Consider the following 22,496-nt stretch of genomic DNA (forward strand, 5'->3'; position numbering starts at 1 on the left):
ACATCTGTGTTCTTTCCAGCATCTGGATATTATAAATAAGGCTGCTATGAACATAGTAGAGCATGTTTCCTTCCTTATTACAAGTTGGAACATCTTCTGGGTATATGCTCAGGAGAGGTGTTGCTGGATTTTCCAGTAGTACTATGTCCAGTTTTCTGAGGAACCGCCAGACTGATTTCCAGAGTGGTTGTACTAACTTGCAATCCCACCAGGAATGGAGGAGTGTTCCTAATTCTCCACATCCTCAACAGCATCTGCTGTCACCTGAATTTTTAATCTTAGCCATTCTGACTGGTGTGAGATGGAATCTCAGGGTTGTTTTTATTTGCATTTCCCTGATGATTAAGGATGTTGAACGTTTTTTCAGGTGCTTCTCAGCCATTCGATATTCCTCAGTTGAGAATTCTTTGTTTAGCTCTGTACCCCATTTTTAATAGGGTTATTTGATTTTCTGGAGTCCAGCTTCTTGAGCTCTTTGTATATATTGGATTTTAGTCCTCTATCAGATTTAGGATTGGTGAAGATCCTTTCCCAATCTGTTGGTGGCCTTTTTGTCTTATTGACAGTGTCTTTGCCTTACAGAAACTTTGCAATTTTATGAGGTCCCATTTCTTGATTCTTGATCTTATAGCACAAGACATTGCTGTTCTGTTCAGGAATTTTTCCCCTGTGCCCATATCTTCGAGGCTTTTCCCCACTTTCTCCTCTATAAGTTTCAGTGTCTCTGGTTTTATGTGGAGTTCCTTGATCTACTTAGACTTGAGCTTTGTACAAGGAAATAAGAGTGGATCAATTTGCATTCTTCTACATGATGACTGCCAGTTGACCCAGAACCATTTGTTGAAAATGCAGTCTTTTTTCCACTGGATGGTGTTAGCACCTTTGTCAAAGATTAAGTGACCAGTATACAAGATGGTGCTCTCACCTGAATCCTGGGGTCAGAGCTCTCTCTGGAGGCTGACTCTCCTCAGTGATCCTAGGATCCTGAGCTTGCTAGGGCGCCTGCAGCATGGAGAGTCCTCTGGGGACCTTGGGACTGTCTGTTGAGTTCATGCCCAAGGTGGCCCCACTTGTTTATTTTTGAGATTATAATATAATCATTCCCCTCTTCCCTTTCTTCATTTTTTCTAAATTCACGGCCTTTTGTTTTATTAATTGTTGCACACATAAACACCTAAATATTTAAATAACACCTGCTCAGTCTTTTTAATGTTACTTGGACATATGTTTCCAGCATTTGCCACTGAGTATTGGATAAGCAGTTGGTGTGCTCTTTCTTCCCTGGGGAAGACTATTTCTGTTGCTTGTAGCACCATTCCTTAGTTGCAAGTAGTTCTTTGTGTAGGGTTAAGGCATCATTGGCTTTCCCCTGTCCACCTTAGCATGTCTACTGGTGTTGTACTTGTTCAGCTCATGTTTCTGTAGTCATATTGGTGAGACATCATCAGTGTCACTTCTCTGATAGGCCTAAGAGTCAGAATCTCAGCAAATGCCCTATTACTCTGACTCTTACAACCTTTCTGTCCTGTCTCTTCTTCCAAAATTATCCTTTAATCTTTATACATGTTTTCATTAGGACTGGATTCCAAAACTCTGTGTTTTGACTAGATATGTTTCTTTTTATTTTGTAATGGTTTTTGTTTGTTATAAAGAAAAGTTTCCTTGATAAGGATCGAAGGCTGCAGCATCCTTACCTTTCCTAATACCCGAGTTGAATCCAGGCCTAACAATGTCTACCAAGATGTATGAATGAAGCCATCTTGGAGTCTCTAGCCTATACAAGTTCCTCCATGACTGAAACCTCAGCCAACATTATTAAAGCAGAGGTAGAAAACAAATTAGTAGTATTGAGCTATTTAGTAGAGACCAAGTCACCTAAAAAGAAATGAAAATTATGAAATGTCACACCATGTTCTGAAAATTATAAGACATAGTACCTAAACAATGCATGCATTTTTAATATAGTATACACACATACAAACATATGTACATAACTTCTGCTTAAAAAAACCACTTCTTGCCAAGTACATACACTATTCTATATAATTTGTACCTATTTTTAACCGTTCAGATTCACTCGGTATAGCAGAAAAAAAATCATCATCATTTAAAATGTTTTGTTAAATATAAATCTAAAGATGACACATGTAAATATAGATATTTCTGTTCACATGTGGAAACTTAGAACTCAGACAGTAAGTAGCTGGTTCAAGGTTACTAATGTCAAATTAGTAGTTGGTAGAGGAGTTAAAAATTTAAATCAAGTCACTGGCTCACTGGCCCTTTTCTATGTACTATATTGTCTGTTAAAAATTGTTGCCTCCCCCAGCCTTGAAGCAGGCTGATTCAGACCTTGTTGCCACTAAGCACGGAACCACCTGGGGTGGAACCTTCCAACTTACAAAGCAGGTGCTATTGTCTACACCTGCAACTGCTTTCCTCCAAAACATTATCACTACCTGCTGAGACCCTTGAGACCATCTGGAAACAGCATCCTGCTGATCACCTTCAGCTGGTGAAGGCCATCAAGAACAAACTGGTGGGGGATGGGCCTCCTTCCTCTATATAAGCTCAGAATCTCAGTAAGCTTGTGGGCTTTGATCAGCTATGTTGTCTTAGCCTCCTTTCTTGTTCGCAGTCTAATCTCTTTCAGCCCCAGCCCACCTTTCAGGAGTAGCCAGTTCGAGTGTGGCTGCAGGCAGTCACACTCAAAAAATATATCACCTTGTTATAGACAACAGTAGAATTAAAAATACTTATCTGCCAAAAGATAGATGCAGTCTGTACTTAAATAAAATCTACAAGAATTGTAAATATCACAGAATAGCCTGACCTTCAGGGATTTCTAGTCTGATAGATTTTGGAGGGCCAGAGAAGTTCAGGTATGTTGCAAGAATCTATGGATAAGCACTGAAAATATTATTGCTTCGAGTGGAGACTTTATGACACAGAATCTTCTTGCTTATCTACCTAGTACTATTAATTTAAATTTATGATCTACCATTCCCCATGTGAACACTGCTGGGGGGCATTATGGAAAGCAAACACTGAGAATGGTAGAAGAGAGTCATAATGGAGAAAAAGGGGAAATAGAAAAATGAAAATTATATGCATACATATATAGTAAAACTAACTCCTACTTCTTCCTATCCTGTGAGCCATGAAACACCAAAGAAATACTTCTAAGGGAGGAAAGTCTGATTCCCAGGCAGGTAACCCATGAACCATAACATACAAAGACAGCTCTTTCATCTTACAGCCTCTTCACACTAACCTACTAAGACACTGCAGAGCTGGAAGGCTCCTAGGTTTCCCTCTGTTTTTCTTCACACAGGCAACACTTAATGCTAATGTGTTAAAAAGCAATATTCTTTTACAGGACACTGCCAGAGAAAAAAAGCCATTCCAACTTTATCAGACGATCTAAAACAAGAAAAACAGCAATTTTGTCTGTAAGTTTAGAAAGATCAAAAGAGGCCCTGGTAGGTAAGAATTCTTTCCCATTGTCCTCAAAATGAGATTGTTACCACAAATCTCTAGACCCACAGAAAAGGGGCTAAGAGCTACTTTGTCAACAACAGGGCATTTACAAGATGCTTAAAAGTAAAAAGCACTGTGGCTTCTGAGATCTGTCAAAGGTGAGTATCCACACTGATGTAAAGCTGTATATCTCACTGAGGCTCCAGTGCTGCCTCTATCGTGTGCATTTCCATACTGTAACAAACTTCCTAATGGCTACTACACAGAAGCTATACTATTTTGCCAAAACCTGGAAGGTATGGTGTATCTTTTAGAATAATGAAGTACATGCTGGTCACCCTAATTTTCTCAGCACGAGTCTATGTGAAATAAATAATACCAAATAAAATCACGTGATGCAATCACCACACCCTAACCTAGCAGATACAAGGGAAATTTTCAGTTTCCTCTCACAGAGCTCTCATGGAAAAGGAGAACAACGATTTTCTCATCTTTCTTGCTTCTTCATACTTGCTGAATAAGGATGGGAGCTCAGGTAGGAGGTAGGTAGGTGGTGTATTGTTCACTATTTATTTGTCTCATGTAGTATATTTTCCAGAGTTCCCTTCCCAGCCCTTCCTAATCTTACTCATCTCTTCATTGGTCCGCTGGGAGGAGAAATTCACCCAAAGTAAGTCCAAAGATGTCATTGACTTCAAGTGTCTGCGGGATCCACAATAAATTTGGATGCCACAGACACTTGAAGTCAGTGATATATATCTTTGTGCTTTCTTGTGGCTAGTGGTAGAGTGAAAGGAACTTCTACAATGTTCTTTCACTTGAGAAAAGCCGTCTGTGTGTTTTCTTTACAGGTTTTTTTTTTCAGTTCAATGAATTTTTTTTTAATTTTCCCTTAAAAATTAAGAAGTTTTCTCAGAGCCTTTTGAATAACATTTGAAAAAAATCCACAAATACACTCCCATACATATAAACTAGTAGGCAAAAAACCCCAAAGTTTTCCTTCAAGGAAAAAAAAAAAGCAACTTTCCACAAACAAAAAGTAATCAGGCTCAAAATTTGCTGCATGGAATATACTTTAGTGAGAGTACAAAATTTTAAAATTCATACTATTTTATGAATCCTGTCAAGTGGCAATTATGGGAAGTTATACTTTCATAGTCTCACCTTCTGGAGAAGCAATTGAAAGTAATCAAAGACATTGTACTCTCTATGCTGTTTTTAGTTGACTCAGTTTCTCCTCTGAGAAGAGGAAATGATTCTTTCCCTTTAGCAAAAAAAAGTTAGATTTTAATCAGAGAATTTAGAGTTGCAAAGGCAACTGGAATCTTGGAGTACAAATAAGACTGTATAAACCCAACCCTTACATTTTCTTTAAAATGTAACTTGTGGGTATGAAAGTGTCATGGCATACAGTGGTAAGTGTGCTTATTTAGCATATAGTCATCCATGGACTTGATCCTCAACATACACACACACACACACACACACACACACACACACATACACACACACACACACACACACACACACACAATCTTCATGCTTTGTAAAACTGCATGATATGTCAAATGACTTGCAAAACAGCTTCTCTAGAATTAAAAAAAAAATGCTATTTATACACAGAATATGTATCACTCGAAAAAAAAAAAACACAATACAAATATGTCTGCAATCTACATCAGTGTGACCTGGGGGGTCTGCATTTACAAAATATAGCATGGTGTATGTATTAGATTTGGAAAAATCATTCATTGTTAAAAGCTTGCAGGTTTATGTAGCTGCATGTGGGAAAGGAAACACTAAAGCAGGTGGGAAAGGAAAAGGTAAAAGGAATATGTAACACTGAATTCCAAACCTGAAAGGACATAACATTCTTTTGGTTTCTGAGAGCTGTTATAAGTGATAGGGAATGGCATATATTGTGTGTCATATAAGTTTGGCACTTGTGTACACATAGCATGTTTTTGGAATTATAATTATACTTTTCTTTCTCCCTTCCAAAGTTGCTCAGTTATCACTCTCTTATCTTCTTCAAATTCAGGGTCAATTTTTCCACTAATTGTTATTCTATGCAAATATGTATTTGTATATATATATATATATATATATATATATATATATATTCATAAATATAACCTATTTTGTCCATAAGGTGGTTTGAATAACAATCCATAGAGACTCATGTGGGTGAATTCTTGGCCCATGGGAAATGGCAGTATTATGTAATGTGGCCTTGTTAGAGGAAATGTCACTATGGAGGTGTGCTTTGATGTCTTATAAGCTCAAGTCTAGTCAGTATATCTCAGTTGTAGACCTCTCAGCTCCTTCTTCAACCCCAGGTCTGCCTGCTACTGTAATGCTTCCTGTCATGATAATGATGGACTAAAGCTGTGGAACTGTAAGCCAGTCCCAATAAAATGGTTTCCCTTATAAGACTTTCTGTGGTCATGGTGTCTCTTCACGGCTATAAAACACAGAATAAGACAGAAATTAGTACCAGGGATAGGGGTACTGCTATTATATGCCTGACCATGCATTAATTTGGAGGAATGTGGATTCGGGGACATTGAACTATAAAAACAGTAGAATGCTTTTAAGTGGAGCTTAATGGGTAGGAATATGGAAGACAGTGGTGCTGAGGGTGATTTGAACTCTGGGGGCCTGGATCAAGAGGTTTCAGAGGAAAAGAATATTAGTATGTGGCTGAGAGACTATTGTGCTTTTTGCCTTGGTCTGAAAAGTCTGCTTGAGGCTAAAGTCAAGAGTTTTGGATTAATTTTGTTGATAGAAGGCTTCTCAAAACAGCCAGTATAGACTCTGTCTTGTGGTTATTAGTGTTTACTCTTATGCAGATCTATAATGAAAGGGGATAAACTAAGCAAGAAATAATAGAAAATGTACAATTTGAGGAGAAAAGAAGAACCAGGAAGTGGAATGGAGCCAAATCCTGTGTTCAAGGAGATAAACAGATTAGATAAATCCCTGATGTTAAATGGAATAAAGGAAGTGATGACCTCAGGATCCCACTCAGCTAAGCTTCTAACTTGTGAAAGGGAATTAAAGAAAAGCTCAGAGCCTAGTATGGTGGAGCATGCCTTTAATCCCAGCACTCCAGAGAAAGAGTCAGGAGGATTTCTGAGTTTAATGCCAGCCTAGATTACAGAATGAGTTCCAGGACTGTCAAACTCAGGCAGTAAGGGAAAACACCCAAAACATCAAGTTGGTGAAGTTGTAATTAAAAGAGAGGACAATGTTCTAGCACCAGCAAAAGGTAGAATTTAGCAGCTTCAGCAACATGGTTCTGGATTTATAGTCAAGAATAGAAGAAAGGGATTATGAAATCCCCCTCAATGGCTAAGGACTGTACCTAAAGTCAGGGATGTATCAGGGAGTCCCTGCATAGACAAGTTATTTTGGGAAACTGTAGTCTGGATTTCCTTGGAGACTCCAAGATGTTGGACATACAAGAATCATGGTTTTCCTGCCAAGGAATGTTGGGTCCTGCCTCTGAACATTGTGTTGTGCCTTTTACAGGCATGCCGGAGTACAGCAGATCAGGAGTGCAGCAGATCAGCAGCCGGAACACAGCATCCTTAGACCGCCCACTGTCAACGCCCACTCGTCGCCTGGACCAACCACTAATGTCACGCCTACTCGTTTGGACCCGCCTTCTGGACACAGCTCCGCGGAGAATCGGACCGCGCCATTCCGCCATTCCGCCATTGGGACGTGGACCATTGAGCCATGCAGAGACAATGGGACATTAGGACAAGTGGGGGAGGGTTGGGTTCTCCCGCGTGTAACCAATAAATATTAATAACCTTTCTTGCAGGTCATCTTATTTTAGGGAGATTAGCTCTGAAGTGCGAACCCACCCCAAGGTGTTCTGCCCACGCAGACAAGGCGCCGGTCTGCGTGCAGGCAGGAATACTACAAAGGAAAGCTGCTCACAGGGAGTGGAACCCCCATACCCAAGAGAAAGAAGTGTGTTACAGTCAAGAAAGCTGAAATGGGCCAAACATCTGAAGAGTACCTTGACATCAGAAATGGAGATGCAGTTTGTAGTTTGTTCAGATGGTTTTTGGTCTTGCATTGTTATTACCTCATTATGCTCCTTCCCCTTCCTTTTGGAATAATAATGTATATCCTGTGTCATTATATGTTGGTAATATGTGATCTGCTTTTTTAAATTTTGATTTTCAGGTGATTACAGTCAAGAGATTGCATGAATTTCAGAAGATACTTTGCACTTGGGGCTTTAAAACTGTGTTGAGACTTATAGATTATGGGGATTTCTGAAGTTAGACTGAATACATTTCTGCATTATGATATCACTACAAGCCTATAGGGGCCAGAGAGTGAAAAGTGGTGGTTTGAATAGGAATGGTCACCATTAACACATATATGCGAATGCTTGGCTCATAGGAAATGGCACTATTAGGAAATGCTGTGTTGGAATTGTAGTAGGTGTGGCCTTGTTCAAGGAAGTGTGTCATTGTGGGCGTGGGCTTTGAAGTCTCATATGCTCAAACTGTATCCATTCTACTGCCTATGGGTCCAATTGCAGAGCTCTTAGCTCCTCTAGCACCATTCTGTGTATATGCTGAAAAGCTTTTCATCATCATAATAATGCACTGAACTTCCAAAACTGTAATCCAGCCCCAATTTAATGTTTTTCTTTATAAGAGTTGTCACGGTCATAGTGTCTCTTCACAGCAATAGAATGCCTAACTATGACAGTCCATAAAATATTACTCATATGTATGTTTTCAAGGCTGATCATGTAGCACCTAGCAGCTAATTGTGTTATTCCCTGGGGAAAACCACCTCTCACATCCCCAGCTTTCCTCAGTTGCCTGTAGTCCATTATGTATAGTTGAAGGTCTGTGAGCTTTTCTGTCCAGCTTGGCCATTTCATTGATATTATCGTTGTTCAGCTGACATTTGAACAGTCATTTTGGTGAGACTGTATAGATGTCATATCTGATATTATTAGAAGACACAATCTCACAGCAAACTCAACAACAGTATTATAAAATGTAAGTTGACAACTTGTTTATTCATTTTTTCTTTAATAATTGTGATCCAGTTCATAGAGATCTCCACTCATTTCCAGGCCAATATGTCTTCCAAAGTTGTAAAGGAAAGTATACCCTGTTGCCAGACACAAAACCTTTCACATGAATGAATTGATTTATTTGGTGAGTTAACAAATGCTTTTGAAGCTTCTAAATTGTTTTGGGCACTATTCCAGGTGCTTTAAATGCAAAGATGATTAAAACAAGGACTCTGCCCTCTGTAGAACCTTTAAGTCTAGGGTGGAAGGGAAACATGTAAAAATGTAAAGTGAAATCCAAAGAGCGAAGTGCTTATGCAAATAAATGCAATGGAATGAGGAAATCCTTTTTCCTTGATGACTCAAGGGAGACCCCATAAAATTAGGTTAGTTGAATTATGAACTATAGAGCACTTATTCAGAAAGAAAAAGAGAAAGAAAGGGAGAGAGGGAGAGAGAGAGAGACAGAGAGANAGAGAGACAGAGAGAGAGAAACTGGATGTATTTGTTAAGAACTAAGACGTTATTACAGTCTTTGTTTTGCTGTTTGTTTTTCAACAGAAAGGGGATGCTTGATCAGATTTGCCTTTTGAAGCTAATCTTGGGGAATAGGAGTGAAATTCATTCGTAGAAATGTTTCTTAGAATTTGTGAAGTCCTGGCTGTTTTATTAGTTTTGTTTCGCTTTGTTTGTTTATTTGTTTGTTTGATTGATTGATTTTAGATGGAACTTCATCAGCTTAAGCTGATTTATAATTCTCTATGTAGCCAAGTAGACTTCAAACCAATTAGGATCCATCTCCCTCAGTCTCAACCATACAGGAGTTATAGGCATGAGTTACTCTTGGGTTGATCAGAGAGACTGGATGTTGGAATTTCAGTGAGTATTTTTATTATTGTAATAGTTAAAACTAATAAAAATGATAATAACCACAGAGGGGTGGCACTAGCCTGGAATTCCAATGCTCAGGAGGAGGAGCTGGAGAAGGCATGAGGACCTCCAACTGCAGGCAACCATGAACTAGGTAGTGAGACTCCAACCCTAAAAAAGAGAGTGTCAAAGCCAGATGCATGGGAGAGCCAGATACAAGCAGTGCTTACAGGACTGAAAATATGAAAAGAATTCCAGTGCTATTTAAACGACACCATAATTCACAGGGGTTGATGACTGATTGAATTCAGAAGCCAAGGAAGAAAGAGAAATTAGGCAAAAAATGACTCTATGTCTTCAGTTTGGGTGATTTAATAGGCAATGGTGTTAATAATAAAGAAAAGAGACTGAAAGATGAAAAGCAAGTTTCACTTGGAGAAGATAATGAACTGTGTTTTGCACCTTTCAAACTTGAGATGTCAAATGGTCATTCAATTAGAGTTGTTCAGCAGAGAGATGTATGCAATTGGGTTTCAAGAAGTTCATGTGAATTATTAATTATAGATTAAAAGTCAATGGCATATAGGTTATAGCTAAAAGTACAAGATGAAATCACTCAAAAAAAAAAAAATATCGAGACCAGAAAGATGTAGTCCCAAAGTGCAAGAGACATCACACCAACCAACCACTGCTGAATGGAGAGAAGAGGTAGAAAGCAGAAGACAAAGAACGCTGTAGGCAGACAAAATGTGAAGAGAAATGTGATTTGGAAAGAGAAGAGCCTTAAGACACAAGGACATTGGGACTGATAGTACATATGCCAAAGGTAACTAGAAAGAAACTGAAAAAGAGACCACTAAGTTGGCACACAGAGAGTTACTAAGTGAGCTGAGAGTAATCTCACTAGACTGGTAGAAGTGGAAACCAGAAATCTATTAAACCAGAAAGGATAGTCTTTAAATCAGGGAAATAAGTTTAAATGATAAAATATTATGATATTGTCTCCCACAGAAATAATAGTAAGCCTCATGGAAGTTCATGTGAGGAGGAAGCTGATTAGAAGGAACCTCTGTCCCATCACAAGGATCCTCGGTGCTAGTTATTAAGTTGGTCTTTCCTAGACTCGTCTTCTAGGACTTACTATCTAGGTTACAATTCATGACATTTGTTTTGCTGCCTGTGTGATACCAACTAGTGATGTCCCAACCATCTTTCCTGACTCTGGTGTGGCTAGCTCCCTTAGCACTGCTGCTAGGGGTGAGGCTACTGGAGAGAAAACACAAAGTTGAAGAAAGAGAGGGCAGCACTACACCTGTGTGTTTCTATGACTCATATCCCCCCTCTCTCATACACACACACACACACACACACACACACACACACACACACACACACACACACACAACAGAGAGGGAGAGAGGAGAGAGGGAGAGGAGGGACAGGAAGAGAAGAGCAGGACTTACCCCAAGAATCTAGGTGCTAGCTCTTTATGTTCCCTCCTAGTTTCCAGTTTTCAATAAGTCTGTCCATTTGTTTCCATTCTCCTAACCTAAAAGTGGTAGTTTTTGTTCTACACTATGTTATATTATATTTGATATATATATTTAAAGCTGTACTTATATCACCATGTTGATGTTTGAAAGTCCAAGCAGCATGTCACCATCTCTGTAGCTCTAGCAAGGTTCTCTCTGACTGCCATCTCATCATGTCAGAAGTGTGTGTGTGAAAGGATAGATTATATATGGTAAAACAAGCAGCCAGAGAATGAGCAGAGCGGTCAGCACTTTAGCTCTTTGTTGTTGTTTCTTGATTATTATTACTTAAGTTAGTGAATTGAGGAGAAAGCTCCAGGAGTCTCTCCTGGAGAAGTTAATCTATGACATTTTGAGATTAATTGAGTCCTCACAGTGCTCCCAGTACAACTATCCCTTCTTTTAGTCAGCATCACTGTGTCTGTGTGTTCACAAAGGGAGTACTCTAACTTGTTTCCACTGCAGTGAGATAGGATTGAATGAAACAAGCAGACTTATAAGCTGTACTACTTTTATTTGGTTATATGACACTGAATATGTCATTCCTTCCTTCTCTCACAGTTAGTTATTAAATACTCAAAATGAGCAACTCTTTTATAATATTATAGTCACCCTATTGGGGTGGAAGATATGAAAACAGAGAGGAGTATTATAAATAACAACCAAAGGTCAAGGAGCACGTGTGGCTATTTCTATAGCCCAAGTTATCACTGTGTAAAAATGCACACTTTGCTGAAAATTTCAATGATATACTTTTGCTGCAGAGCCAAGACAGTGCTGTGGTTAAGATACTTGCTCCCAACCATGAAGACCTGAATGTGATCCCTAGGACTGACTTGGTAAAGGAAAAATTCCAGTTTCAAAATTTTTCTCTCTCTCTCTCTCTCTCTCTCTCTCTCTCTGTGTGTGTGTGTGTGTGTGTGTGTATGTGTGTGTCTACCTCTCTAAGTGTAATATATATATATATATATATATATATATATATATATATATATATATATATATATATATATACATATATATATAAACATTATAATATTGTAATATATTATTATTTTATAATTTTATTTTCTTTTTTCTTTTATTATTATTATTATTAATCTATTCATTTGTTTACATCTCAAATGATATCTCACTTCCTGGTTACTCCCTCCACCAACCCCTCATCCCAAGATATCTCACTTCCCAGTCACCCCTCTGCCACCCCCATCCCATATCTGCCCTCCCCCCTCCCTTTTGCATGTATGAGAGTGCTCCCTCACCCACCCTCACTCTCCTGCCCCACCTCTCCAGCATCCCTCTACCCTGGGGCATCAAACCTCCCCGGGACCAAGGGCCACCTCTCCAGTTGCTGTTTGGCAAGAGCATCCTCTGCTACATACGTATCTGGAGCCATGGTATACTCCTTGGTTGGTGGTCTAGTCTCTGGGAGAATTGGGTGGTTAGGCCAGCCTATGTTGTTCTTCCAATGGGGTTGCAATCGCCTTCTGCTCCTCCAGGCCTTCTGCCAGTTCCCTCATGAGGTTCCCTGAGTTCAGGTTGATGATTGGCTCCAAGCAAAAGAAATTAAAAAAAAAAAGAAAGAAAGAAAAAAGAAAAGAAATTTAAGACTTTTTAGAATTCAATGAAAATGAAGATATTAGCCCAGAAACTTAGAATACCCAAGACACAATTTGCAAAACACAAGAAAATCAAGAAGAAGGAAGACCTACATGCAGATACTTCATTCCTCCTTAGAATAGGGAACAAAATACCTATGGAAGGAGTTGCAGAGACAAAGTTTGGAGCTAAGTCAAAAGGATGGACCATCCAGAGACTGCCCCACCTGGGAATCCATCCCATAATCAGCCACCAAACCCAGACACTTTTGCATATGCCAGCAAGATTTTGCTGAAAGGACCCTGATATAGCTGTTTCATGTGAGGCTATGCCAGTGCATGGCAAATACAGACGTGGATGCTTACAGTCAGAAGTGGAGGGAACACAGAGCCCCCAATGGAGGATCTAGAGAAAGTACCCAAGGAGCAGAAGGGGTCTGCAACCCTATAGGTGGAACAACAATATGAACTAACTAGTACCCCCAGAGTTCGTATCTCTAGCTACATATGTAGCAGAAGATGGCCTAGTCAGCCATCATTGGGAAGAGAGGCCCCTAGGTCTTGCAAATTTTATATGCCCCAGTACAGGGGAAAGCCAGGCCCAAGAAGTGGGAGTGAGTGGGTAGGGGAGCAGGGCGGGGGGAGGGTATAGGGAACTTTCAGGATAGCATTTGAAATGTAAATGAAGAAAATATCTAATTAAAAAAAGAAAAAATAAATAAAAATAAAATGAAGGCACAGCATACTCAAACTTATGGGACACAATGAAAGCAGGAAACTCATAACTCTGAATGCCTCCAAAAAGAAATTGGAGAGCACAGACACTTGCACCTTAACAGTACATTTGAAAGCTCTAGAGCAAAGAGAAGCAAATACACCCAAGAGGAGTGGAAGGCAGGAAATAATCAAACTCAGGGCTGAAAGTGTAATACATTTTTAAGCCTACATGTACCAGGGACTAATCAGCAATGATAGGAAAATCAATTGCCTTAGCTGATTCTCCCTGTGGTGGTTTGAATAAAATTGGCCCCATAGGCTCTATAGGGAGTGGCATTATTTCATTATTAGGATATGTGGCCTTATTAGAGAAGGTGTAGCTTTGTTGGAGGAAGTATGTCAATGCGGGTGGGTTTAAGGTTTCAAACGCTTTCTTCTTTTCTGCCTCCTGATTCAGAAATCTCTACTATCTCCTCAGCTTCACACGTGCCTGCACGCTGACATGCATTCTACATGACAATAATGTCCTAAACTTCCAAACTGTAAGCCAGTCCCAGATAAATATTATCCTTTATAAGACTTGCCTTGGTCATGGTGTCTCTTACCTTCATCATCATTAAAATCAGTGTACCTCTTTAGCAAAATATAGCTCTATGGTTGTTAGATGAGAAATAGTAAGAAAAACTATTTCATGCTGTACTAGCTACATTGTTTATTGAAGTTAACTAAAAAGCTATAAACCACATCTCCATATGGAAAGATATTTCAGCCCTTTGCCTAGGTTAAAAAGAACAGATGCCACCAACAGCAACTCTCATTTTCAGGCGTTTGTTATTCTTCTAGTAATAAAGAATGTGGTCGGAGCCCTTCTGCTCATTACGAAATTCATTTGCAAAGAATGTGACTTTGCTAGATTACATCAAATTGTGTATATTAAAAGCATATATTCTTATGAATGCAGAGTTAATATAATTGCTTTTCTCACAGAGACAGCAAGATGGAAAAGCATCTTAAGGATTTTTTGGGAGGCTGGATTATACTGCACAGGTGTCATAAAAAAATTAGGGCAAATGCATCAGGATCTCCACTGAATATATTAAACTGTATTCACAGTCCTGTGAATGATAGGTTTTTCTTATAAGATACACTTGCATGGAAAACTGTAGCATATATAACAATTTTACCCTTACGGGTACTGCATTTCTTGGCATTTCTAGGCAGTGAAAAACAAATGGAGAAAATTAAGAGCAGGACCATCTTTCTGGCAAAAGGAAACAATTGCTTAAACTCCCCGTGCTTGCTTTCTAAATATTACTCTGCTGTGCTAGCTCATCTCTTGGCCTTAAAATAGAAACTTGCAAGTACAATTTACATCCTAATGTCAGACCCTTACTAGAAAACAGGTGAGAATTAAGCATACAACCATACATTTGAAAACTTAAAGGTATGTTTCTAAGAGTAAGAATAAGACTATAGTGTGTCTCCTCAGGTTGGCATACATTTGAATATATTAACAGGTTCTCCACCCATCCCACTCCTAAACAGCCACACTCACGTACAGTCTCTCTATAATTGAGTCATCTGTACATAATGCAAATGATTCTAAGTTCTGAGGATGCCAGGTATAGAAATTAGGCTACTTTGGCAATTGCAGTAACTTTCTCAGGTAACACAAATTATCATTTAAGTGTCTGGTTCATCAAATATAATATAGTATATAAGGAAAGAAGTGGGAGGAAAAATGTGGCAGAGACAAGTATTTGAACTGATTTTAAAATGCATCTCCTGTGAATGACTAATGCAGTGTTCTGAGGTTGAAATTTGCCATTTCTTAAATGCTTTGCTCTAAAAACATATTTACAACGAGTGCTCAATATGAAAAGGTGAATATGAGGAGTGTATGAGACAGCAACAAACCTTTCTTTCATTTTGTGTGTGTGTGCACAGGCTTTTAAGAGCCAACCTTAAAGGTAAATGCTAACTCTTGCATACACCAGGTGGAATAATAAGTAGCTTTTCATGTTCTTTGAGAAAGAAAAGAAAGGGAACGTGTCTGTGGTTTTTAGCCATCAGAGAGAAGTCCTGTGGTGAGATAGTTAACTATAATGGTTTGGGCATGGGCTTACACTTTCCCCAGAGCTTATGAATGTTGCTTGAATAGTGTTTCTTTGTTTTCTAAAGAAAACACAATCACAGTAAACACCATTCTTTTTACTGAAAGACACTAATATTATTTCTTTTAAACAAAAATCTATTTGTGTGTGTGTGTGTGTGTGTGTGTGTGTGTGTGTGTGTGTGTGTGTGTGCCATGTGTAGGTACTTGCGGAGGCCTGGAACTGGAGTTACAGGCAGTTGTGAGATGCCTGATGGGGGTACTGGAGTCTAAACTCTGGTCTTCTACAAGCGCACATAAATACTGAGTCATCTTTGCAGCCCCCCTTTCCTCTTTTCCAAACACTGATAATTATCCAAATGTTCTCATAGTTATTTTATACATATGAGAACCTTTCAATGACCCCTAATGATAGGGAGAAGAGGAGCCATAGACCGTTACAGAACGTAGCTACAGGGAGAGTACCTGTTAGGTAGATAGAATGCTGGGTCACTACAGACATATTTCAGGTAGGTTAGACCTTTGATAACACTGACTACCCAAAGTAGGGAAAGTTGTATCATGGGAGAGATTCAACAACAACCCAAAGGAAATCCCTTACATGAGCAAAGTTTACATGATAGGAGTCTCTGAGATTAGAGGAGTGGGAAACTCTACATTTAAAGCATAGAAGGACACTGAGTTTAGCAGATTAGCTTAAGAACTGGATGGGAATAAAGCTGTAATTTAGGAACATTATCTTATCATCCCACTTTTCTTTGGGTCTGCTACATGCTAGCAGCTTAGCAGTGTAGGGAAGATAGCAGATAGGATATAAGGTGTGGCTTGGTCAGCCTGTGTTGTCTAAAAAAAAGAACTTGCCCAAGGCCATGTAGTATATCTATTTAATCTTATTTGATTACAAGAAAAATGAAAACAACTCAAATCAACTTAAGAAATAATTTGTGCCTTAGCCCACAAAACTAAAAGCATGGTTGGGAGGCAGCAGAGACAAAACAGACTGAGAGATGTCATCATTAATGTCTGTGTCAGTCAGCTCTCTTTCCCTCTGCATTTCCTGTGTTCTCAGACAAGCTTGATTCTGGCTGTAGAAAGACTGGGGGAACATATTGTCTTAATCTGTTTTCTTCTGTAACATAATATTGCATGTTGGGTAATTTATGAGCAACAGAAATTTGTAGCATTTTTAGATCTAGAAACTGGGAGATCCGTTATCAAGGAGACAGAGTCTGGTAAGGAACTTCTTGCTGTGTTTTGAGATGAAGGAGTAGGAAAGAGTATGTGCTTAAGTCTCTCTGTTTTTATAAAACCACTAATCCCATCTTGGGATCCCACTCTTTCTTAACCCTAACTACTTCTCAAGGGCTACATGTCCAAGTGCCACAAAATCAACATACAATTTCATGACTTGTTTCTAGAAATGTTAAGGGCTCAATCCACAGAAATTTTGACTTCTCTGGTCTAGGTCATTGTGCCTTCCCTTGGAGCTAAGGACAGATGTTGTTATCCCTACTTCCAGCTCCAGCAATTAATAACAGAAAAGAAATGATTCTCAAAAGGGAAAATCAGCCTGCAATTATCAAAAATACTGAATAATTATGGAATATGTAGAAAAGAATTACACATAGCCTCTATGTGTGAGGACAAAGATTCAAACCCGTAGCTGACTGACTTCAAAGGCTTTCTACTATGTAAGGCTGCGGTTTTCTCTGATTTTGCAAATATAATAAAATGTACATTCTGTACATTGATAAGTCAAATATAATTCCAACATCTAATGAGTATATTAAAAATCTTAAAATTGTATACAAATAGTGATAAGAAAAAATAAGTGGCATATGTATAAGATTAGAAGGGTCAGTGTAAGACCTTCAAAACAAATTTTGGCCTAGTGTCCTATTAGCTGGACGTTTGAGGCTGGGGAGAAAGGGAAGAGAGGTCAACAAAGCCTTTAAAATTAGCATACCAAAAAACAAACCTGTTAAAATCAGGGAAGACAGCACACTCTGCCACCACCCGAACCCTCACTTCTATATCCCTTACTTCCCAACACACACCTTCAAGCTTCCAAATAATAACAGATAGAGCAGGAACCAGAAATTCACATTATGCAAGTGACTCAAAAAGCCTGTGCTAGGCTAATGACCCACAAAAGTGCCAATCCATTACGTACAGGTGCCATTGAGTTACTAAATGTTCTCCTCGTTCCAGCCCACTTCCTCCCTTGGAAATGTATTCTTTCTTAGTACATGATATTTCTGTACTTGCTTCAGTCATATTTCCCAGTCAATTCCATCTCCCAGGACTCACAAAACCAGATATGGTATCAGGCACACACCAAATTCTGGTAGCCTCTGATATCACTTGCATTGTTGCCTCCAATGCTGTGTTAATGCCTCACCTCCTTCTAAATCTGCATTTATCTATGTCATGTATTACTGATGTTACATGCTGAATGGGATAAAATGAAATAGCTGTTTTCAGATTCTATAACCACATAATTTAAAATTCCATTCAGAATAAGGGTGAGAATTATTACCTTCCAAATAACCATATTGTAAATTAGCATACAATGTCTTAAGTATAATTAAAATGTAATAGAAGGGAGGAAAGTGAAGCTTTGGAGGGGAAGAGCAAGAAAGTCTTTTTAGGAGATGGAAAGACAATTCAAAGCTAAAGCAATGGCTGCTTTTCCAGAGGACTTGGGTTCAATACAGAGCATCCATGTGGCGGTGCACAACCATCTATAATTCTAGTTTCAGGGGATCCAAAACCTTCTTTTGATCTCTACGGACACCAAGTACACACATACTGAATGGATATATATGCAGAAAAAACACCCATACACGTAAAATAAAAATTAATAGCAATAATTAAAAAAGAAAATGTGAAAGTCTTTGTAGAAAAGATAGTGGTATTTGTGATAGGTCCTGATAATTAAAATGATTACAGGAGAAAAGATGATGAAGTTGGGGAAAAAATGAGGGGAGGAAGGAAGTAGTTAGATAGGGATGAGGGGAAGTGAAAATTATATAAATACAATGCTCATGTATGAAATTCTCAAAAGAATAAAATAATTTTTAAAGGTAGAGTAAGATATTGATATGGCTTAGGGTGGATGGAGGTGGGGGAATATTATAAGTCACAAAATACAGATTAAAATGTATGTAGTATGCTAAATGATTTCTGACCTGAGTTGAAAATAAACATGAAGGTGTCTGGAGTTAGCCATAATATCGATTGTCTTCAATGAAAAACTGCATAATCTACATTTTAATAATACAGTCACAATAGAACTACAGAGTATTTTTGTGCAGTAGAGATACATAATTGTATCTTTAGAAAAATTAATCTAGAAATGCTACCATAATTAAATACCTCTTTTTCCATTTCATATTTTGTCAAATAATTAGTTTCATGTTCAATTTGGGAAAATGATGTTAAATTAATGATTACTAAAATCCCAGATTCCAGGCTTATGTTAGGTGCCCTGTCTCATTTCCATCCAGCCAGCCATCAATTCATCTATCTTTCCTCCCTCTATTTCTTTTTCCCTCCCTCATTCCCCACCCCTCCCTCCCTCCCTGTTTCCTTCCTCCCTTTATTTCTTCATTCCTTCTGCTGTAACAAAGGGTCATACTAGACAGCATAAACTGACCTGGAGGTCACTATGTAATCCAGGCTGGCCAAAACTTGACATTCTCCTGTTCCACCTGAGTAAGGATTTCTGGTACAAGCCAACAATTTTGTTATTTTTCTAACAAAATGTCTACAGTGGTCAGGTATTTTTAATTCATCATAAGCCCAGTTCTTGCTTAATGCAATGTTTGCTTTTAAATCCTTCGAGTAAATTATGACCCATATAGAGACTAAACTCCATCCCATATCCTCCCAATTTAGAATACATACTTTTAAAATCCACAGCAATTACTGATAGCACTCTTCCTTTGGAAGTCACCAGACACAGCAAATATTATTTGAATATTCCCTGTTGTAAGTTATTTGAGGATAATAATTGTATCAAATAAACTGTCTATGGTTACTGAGACCCTACCATGTTACAAGGTACTAGTAGACACTAGGGGGATTATCAAAAATCAATAAGATCTCTTATAGCCTCTTCCCTTACTGAGCCTATGTAGCACATTAGTGATGCTAATTTAGATTAACTGAAAGTTGATTTCAACTTCCATGGATTCCTTAGAGAATCCATGGAAGAAGGAATTCATGGAAGTTGAAATCAACTTTTTTATGCCACTTTTGTATGACAACACAGTTTTGTTACTATATCCATCTCCTCTCTTTTACCCTTTTCTGTAGACTTGGAGGAAGGAAGGTCTTCTGTTAAATTTTATACTAGTGACTAGGAATTAGCTCTGTCATAAGGCATGGTTAATGCCTTCTGTTTCATGGTAAGTGGCTTTGCAAGAAACAATAGATATGATGGGAATTTTTCATATAATCTGTCTATCTTTGCAGCCTGGCAGAGGCAAATGTAACTTTTAAAATCTTAATTAATATTACTCTCACATTACACCGCATGCAGTAAATGTTCCTCTATATCTATATGCATGTGTATGGGTTACAGAACGAATACCAGTGTAAGAGGTTACAGCAGAGCTCAAGAGCTTTCAGAGGTGGACTGAATCTGTGTTGATAAGAGAATGAACCAGGCCAGTGCCTGAAGGAAACTGAAGGCGACTTGAGAATAACTAACACTACAGCTGCAAGATGGAAAGCCAGTTCAGGTTCGGAGCAGAAAACAAGTCAGGATCAGGAAAGAGCAGGTCAGGTCCAGACAGAAAACAGGAGGTACAACACATATTTCAGTAGGCGACATCTACAGCAAGGGACCAGAAAAGCTAAAATTCCAGTCGAGTCCTCCATCCATGAGGTACACAACAGATATTAGATGATAAGTTGTTTGGGTCCATGCCATTACAGTGTTAAGTGTCTGTCTTAGTTACTTTTCAATTGCTGTGAGGAGACACCATGATCAAGGAAACTTAAAAGAGAGAGCGTTTAATCAGGGCTTCCTTATTCCATTACCGTCATGGACAGAGAATGACAGCAGACAGGGCAGTATGGCATTGGAGCAGTAGCTAAGAGCTTCCATCCTAATTTACAGGTTGGAAGCAGATAGAGGGTAAGACTGAGTCTGGTGTGGGCCTTTGAAAACTCAATGACCACACCTGCAGTGACACCTTTTCTGACAAAGCTGTACATCCAAATTCTTCCCAAAATAGCTCTGCTAACTAGGGACCAAGCACTGAAATAAGAGTCTCTTGGGGGCTATTCTCTCTCAATGGACCCCAACATCCTTGAAGTCCAGATGAAGGAGTCCAGGGCAGCATTGGGTTTTTTGTTGTTGTTTTGTTTTGTTTTTTGTTTGTTTGTTTTTTTAAGCAAAATCCCAAACATTCGATTTGCCACTTAAGACTCAAGAGCTAGATAGTGGAATGAGAGCCTGCTGGCTGTGAGTCGCAGAGAAAGCACACAGCTGATCTTTCTACTTCACTGATGTCCGAGAAGGAAATAGCATCTTCTCCACACCATCTTAAATAACCTTCAACTCAAAGACCCTCCTTTCTCTTTCCTGGTCTTTCAAGCATTCTCCAAAGATTTTTTCCCAGATATTTCCTTTCACCTGTCTCACCACAGCTTCAACTTCTCTTGTTCTGCCCACAAATCTAAACTCCCCCAGGTTTCACCTAGTCTGAAAAGAACTTTGCTTCACCTTGCTATTTCTTCTAAGCATTTTTCTATTTTTCCCCTGTGATAGCTACTGTTGGTTGTCAGTTTGACTGTATCTGGAATGAACTACAATCCAGAAATGGAGGGCACACCTGTGTCCCAGATATTGAAGTTAGAAGATACAAGCTTTTTGATCCGGATGTGGAGAAGGGAAGGCATTCCTTTAATCTGGGTCACACCTTCTGCTGGAAGGCTATATAAGGACAATTGAAGATGGAAAGTTTTGGATTTTGCCTGCTTTTCCTCACCTTGCTAGCACATGCATTACTTCCTTGACATTGGAATCTAATTCTTCAGTATTTCAGCATATCCAGAAAAAAAGCTGAGAAACTCAACCTTGAGATATATATATATATATATATATATATATATATATATATATATATCCTATATATTGACTCATATATTATCAGTAGTGTGGTCTGCATCTACTTCTTTGTTCCTTTTATTGCTTGTTATGGAATCTATATATTGAAAATGGTTTGCTACTCCTAAATGTGTAGCCTTCTTCTCATATCTCATTCCTTGTAAGATCTTCTAAACATTAAAGAGACAACATTGGCCAGGTAATATTTTGTGAAATTCTACCTTACATGGAGTTGCAGGACACCATTCCTACTTCTGTAAATAATTGTCTTTCCTCTTAGCCTCTCCTCTCATAATAACCTGGTGATGAGCCCTTACGTATTTCTGCATGTTGTCTTGTCCTCTTTAAGGGAAACCATTTTCCAAGTAGTAACTATCTTCACTATATCATCCAAAGGAAGGTAAAGATTAGTTAATTGCCTCCAGTTAAAAGTCTTTCATAACCAGGAACAATGCAAGCTGCCAATGAGAAAAACAATCACTAGTTCTGCCCAGCTGTACTGCCTATGAATTACAATAATCATCAGCATGGCAGGATATCCTCAAATGTACACTAATGGCACTTATATCCTGGAGGTAGCCAACAGCCATTAATTTAAATTAAGGACTGATCAATTGGAGCAAATACATGATTGGTATTGTAAAGCCAGTTAACTACCTATGGCTGGGGAGACCATAGAACCTAGAGGACCACTTTCTATTGCCAGTTTCTTAAACCAGTGTAAATTCTAACTGCATTCTAAGTACTTTTTCTTATTATGTAAATAAGTATAACTGTTACCCTTCATCAAGGAAGCTCCTTTTTGCAGCAAACAGACATCATTACAGAAAGCCACAATTGCTCAAAATGCAAAGATCAACTGACTGTGGGTTACCTACTCCCAATTGCTACATGTACAATGATATACCCTGCTACAGACTTTCCAGTAGTGACAAGCACCAACAGGCCCCAAAAACCTGGGTGCTGTCCCGAGGCAAAAGTTCAAGGAAACTCAGTCTCCTGGAATGGT

Source organism: Mus pahari, chromosome X (genome assembly GCF_900095145.1).
Source record: "Mus pahari chromosome X, PAHARI_EIJ_v1.1, whole genome shotgun sequence".
NCBI classification, from domain to species: Eukaryota; Metazoa; Chordata; class Mammalia; order Rodentia; family Muridae; genus Mus; species Mus pahari.